The sequence below is a fragment of the Pteropus vampyrus genome, unplaced genomic scaffold (assembly GCF_000151845.1).
Source record: "Pteropus vampyrus isolate Shadow unplaced genomic scaffold, Pvam_2.0 Scaffold238, whole genome shotgun sequence".
Classification (NCBI taxonomy): domain Eukaryota; kingdom Metazoa; phylum Chordata; class Mammalia; order Chiroptera; family Pteropodidae; genus Pteropus; species Pteropus vampyrus.
This window is the reverse complement of record NW_011889019.1, coordinates 2,077,571-2,082,901: the sequence shown is the minus strand read 5'-3', so window position 1 is coordinate 2,082,901 and position 5,331 is coordinate 2,077,571.

Here is a 5,331-nt window from a genome sequence, read left to right as displayed (position 1 = left end):
GGGCAATCTTGTGAGATATATACTATTATTATCTCCATTGCGTAGATGAGGGAACATGCCAGAAAGGTCTTGCCCAATGTCACACAATTACAGAAGTGTAGGAACCAGATTTGGATCCAGGCAGCATGACTCTCAGGCCTCACCCTTCTCCCCTCTGCCTCCCTCAGAACCCATGGGAGTGAGCACACTATGATACACCTAACTGCCGCCTATGACAGGGACCAGGGGCAGGAAGGGGCTGGGCCCCAGGCTCTTTGATCAGCCCTGCCAGATGTAGCATCTGCTGCCCCAAAGGTCAGACAGGCCCCACTTATAAGGTCTTGCCAATGGACATGGGAGCCACTAATGAGGGCATCATGACAGATAGAGGCCAGTGTGCCAGCTTTTCAGGAGATGGCTCTCCCTCCATCTCTAACCCAGGGGCAGGGAAAAGGACCTTGGGGAGGGGTAGTGGGCTCCCACTGGGACTAGGTGTTCTGGGTCCCTGCCTCCCCTACCTCTCATTCCCTGGAAAGTTCTATCCTGGCCTCTTCCTTCATTCTGTCCTTTCTCCTTCTCTGACCACCCGGAGGCCAATGACTTTGACTCTAGCTGCATAATGCTTCCTTTCTCCCCACAAAGCAGAGGAGGAATAAAGAAGTAGACATTCGTATTCCCATCCTCTCCCCTCTGCTTTCCCATTCAAGAGATGAAGTTACTGAGAACAAAGCATCACAGAATCACAGCCTCTTGCAGAATGCCACTCTTAGAAGGACTTTAGACACATCTTGTCCAGGGGTTCTCAAGAGGGGGTGAGTAGTATTGTCCCTTGAGTGGGGTTGTTTTGGTGGTCCCCGTGCCTAGGGTACTTCTGGCAGTGAACAGACATGGCCCAGGGATGTTCAGTGTCCTGCATTACATCAGAACAGTTTTGCACAGGAAAGAATCGTGGCATCCAAAATGCCAATAGTGCCCCTCCTACTGCTACCATCAATTTCCATGGGAGAGGAAACCGAAGTTCAATGAGGAAAAGTGCTTCAGTCGAGGTCACTGTGGCAGAAACTGCCAGTTGCCTACTAATTTCCCTTTTCCTTGTCTTCCTTAGAAAAAGAAGTCTACAAATAGCTGAGCGCCACCAGGCTCAGAGCTTCTGTTTCCCCACTTTCCCAGCAGTTCCACGTGAGCCATATGCAAGATCTGGCCCATGAGATTAAGCAGGTGTATTGTGCAGGACTGCTAGGGGGTCTCCTTGAGTGAGAGGGGTGCCTTTTCCTGTCCTTCCTCCTCCTGCTTCCTGAAACACAGATGGAGCCTCTTGGGCCATGAGGCAAAGCACTAAGGATGCAGAAGATGAGAGCTGTCCAAGGCCCTGTCGATGTGGAGTTGCAACCCCAGTCCTGGACCACCTGCCTTCAGATGTCTGTACATGAAAGAGAAATAAACTCTCTATTGTTATTTGAGATATTTTTATAATATTTGCCACTAAATCAATATGGTAACTGGTTCAGATTAATAGTCATCAAACAGTTTTGGGCATCTGAATGTGCCAAGCATCATGTTGGGCATTTTGTCAGGTGTTATCTTGGGAGATACTCTTAGGAGATCTGATTTCTAATCTCATGTTGAAGATGAACTATTTAAAAAGCAAAGGAGAAGTTACTTCCTTATCTATTGCCAGAAATGAGCGAGTGGCAAAGCCAGGACTGAAATCAAACCTCTTAACTCCTTGACTATTGCTACTTCTGCTTGTGGCAAGAGAAAAATTTGGGCCGAGAGAATAACTATGTGAGGCTGGCACAACTTACCCTCATGACTTGGCCAATACAGGGTTATTTGTGATGAAATAAGTCCAGAAAGAAAGCAAAGCTTCCTTTAGTGAATAAGGCCAGGGTTGCTGTTTTTCACATAGTAAGTTCACAGTCACTCATTCTTCATGTGAACTCCTGATCATGGTAAGCAAGGTAATTCGGGCCAGTTCTCCACTAAGGACAATAAAAGGAAGTTGGGCCAAACATTAGAAAAAAATCTTCTTGGAAACACCTCAGATTACAAACTATTGAAGAATTACTGGGAGAAGACAAGAATCCAGAGAGAGATAAGTCCAGCCTATAAAGCTGCTTTTGTCCAGAGGACATTTGTTTACACAGGAGAAACAGGTACTGGGGCAGGAACTGTGCTCTGCATAGTCTCAGAGCTTCAAGGAAAGAAGTGAAAACTAAAGCTTGTCCTAGATAGGAACTCTAAAACCCCATGCTCTCCAAAGAAGTGGGATTATACACACCCTGGATGGAGTACAGAGGAGACAGGAAATTAACATAAACCTGCCCTCATTTGCACCCTAGTTTCTACAAAGGAAATGTCAAGCCTTGAAACTGAATCGTGATGGTCCCAGAACAGTCCCAGGCATTTGAGTGAAGCAAATAAAAATATTCTCTCAAAATTCCCCTGAATCTCCAGTTCTTAATCCTCTTTTGCCCTTAGTATGGATAAACCATCTTACCAGTTCTCAACCACAGTATCTGCCCTACATCTCTTCCCGCATAGGTCTTCACGCCTCAGCCAAAACTAGAAGAGAAAGGGTTCCAACTTAATGTCTTATTATGTGTGTCAATGCAGCTAAATACAAAATTCTGGAAGGAGATACTGTACAATGCTAACAATAGTCATCACCAGAAACTAGGACTGTGGTTGAGTTTTGTCTTATTTTACTTTTATGCAGACTTTCTAAAATGAATTGTTTCACAGAAAGAAAAAAAAATTTTATTTTTTTTAAAAAAAAAAAAGATCTGTTCCCTGGAAACACATTGTTAGTTACCCACACAACAGCCATTTCATCACTCCATATTCACTAAACGACCCTTCAAGAATTTTTTCATGTATTAAGAGGCTGGAGTCTCCCCTGTCCTAGGACTGACACCTGTCAGTTACTTGGTCACTTGTGGTAATTCCTTTCCTCTTGCCAGTGACTCACTTGAGAAGGAGCATGTGATGTGAGAAGATAACTAAACTGTGGAATATTATTCAATGAGAAAAAGAAATGAGCTACCAAGCCATGAAAAGACATGGAGGAAATTTAAATACATATTACTAGGTGAAAAAGCCAATCTGAAAAGCTTACTTACTATATGATTCCAACCACAGGACATTCTGGAAAAGGGAAAACTATAGAGACAAAAAAGAAAAAAAAAAAAAACGGTGGTTTCCAGGGGTTATGGTGGAGGGAGGGATGAATAAGTGGAGCACACAGGATTTTAGGGCAGTGAAACTACTCTATATGATACTACAATTGAGGATACATGTCATTATACATTTGTTCAAACCCATAGAACTACAATACCAAGAGTGAACCCTAATGTAAACTATGGACTTTGAGCAACAATGATGTGCCGAGGCAGGTTCATCAATTGTAACAAACGCACCACGGTGGTGCGGAGACTGTGAGATGGCCCCAGTGCGGGAGGTTGTCAGACAGCGGGTATCTGCGAACACTCTGTACTTTCTGCTCAATTTTGCTGTGAACCTAAAACTGATCTAAAAAATAAAATCTACTGAAAATAAAGTTTTAAAAAGATATGAGAAAAAAATAGTTCCTTTCTTGCCTATTAACAGGCCTTGTGAGATGAGATGCGTCATCTAGGATTAGGCTGTTGGACGATGGAGAATACCTGGCTTGTTGGCAGTGGTGGACCAAGAGCAGGGTGTGGGAGTGGTCCACCCCAGTGCGGGCAATATGGGGGTGTAATTTTAGAGAATTTAAAAATGTTAATATACAACCAAGACTACTCTACCCAGCAAAGCTATCATTTAGAATCAAAGGACAGATAAAGAGCTTCCCAGACAAGAAAAAGGTAAAAGAATTCAACATCAAACCAGTATTACAAGAAATGTTAGAAGTACTTCTTCAAGAAAAAGAAAAAAAAAATTAAAAATATGAATAATGAAATAGCAATAACTACATATCTATCAACAGTTACTTTAAAGGTAAATGGATTAGATGCTCTGATCAAAAGATAGGGTGGCTAAATGGATAAGAAAAATGGATAAGGAAAAAAAAAACCTTTTTATATGCTGCCTACAAGAGACTCACTTCAGTTCTAGAGACACAGCCTGAAATTAAAGAGATGGAAAAAGATATTTCATAAAAAAGAAAATGGAAAACAAAATCTGGGGCAGCAATACTTTTGCCAGACAAAATATACTTTAAAACAAAGGCTCTAATAAGAGACAAAGAACCCAGTAATCTCATTTCTGGGTACCTATTCGAACAAACTGAAAATACTGCTTCGAAGAGACATGTGAATCCATTATTCACAATAGCCAAGATATGGAGGCAACCTGGTTGCCTATCAATGGATGAATAGATAAAGGAGAGGTGGTCACATATACAATAGAATATTACTCAGCCATGGAAAAGAATGAAATCTTGCCATCTGCAACAACGTGGATAGACCTAGAGGATATTGTATTGAGTGGAGTAAGTCAGATAGAGACAAATGCCATATGATTTTACTTATATGTGGAATCTAAAGAAGAAAATAAAAAAAAAAAGAAAGAGAAACAACATAGATATATATACAGAGAACATTTTGAAGGTTGCCAGATGGGAGGGGGTTTGGAGGGACAGGTGAAAAGGGGAAGAGATTAATAAGTACAAATTGGCAATTACAAAATAATCTTGGGATGTAAAATATAGCATAAGGAATATAATCAATAACATTGTAATAACTATGTATGGTGTCAGATGGGTACTAGATTTATCGGAGTAATCACTTCATAAGTTATACAAATGATATATAAATCACCATGTTGTACACCTGAAACTAACATAATATTGTATGCAAACTATAAATGAAAAAAAATTTTATTTTAAAAAATTACTTAAATTAAATTAAAAACACTAGTAAAACTACAAAAGTTGGTCTCCATTTTATTATCACCAAGTAGCAATTTTAAACTCAATCAGTTTAAACTATATCAGATAAAATACGCCTTCCCTAAAAAATATCTTTTGTAGACCTAAGTTCTGAACGAGCGCCATGGTTACTGTTGGGCTTTAATACATGTTAACCTCCAATTAGCATATTTTCATTGCTTATCCCTCAGTAAGTATCATATTCTGCATGACAGTAATTCAGAAAGCTCCCAGTTATTTGAGCAGCCTGTGATGCACACAGACATAGCTGCACATATGTTTTGTTTTCTTTTTAATTAATAGACTTTATTTTAAGAGCAGTTTTAGGTGACAGGAAATTGAGTGCACAGTTTCCCCTTATTATTAACATCTTTCATTACTGTGGTACATTTGCTAAAATTGATGAAGCAATATTGATACATTATCATTAACTAAAGTCC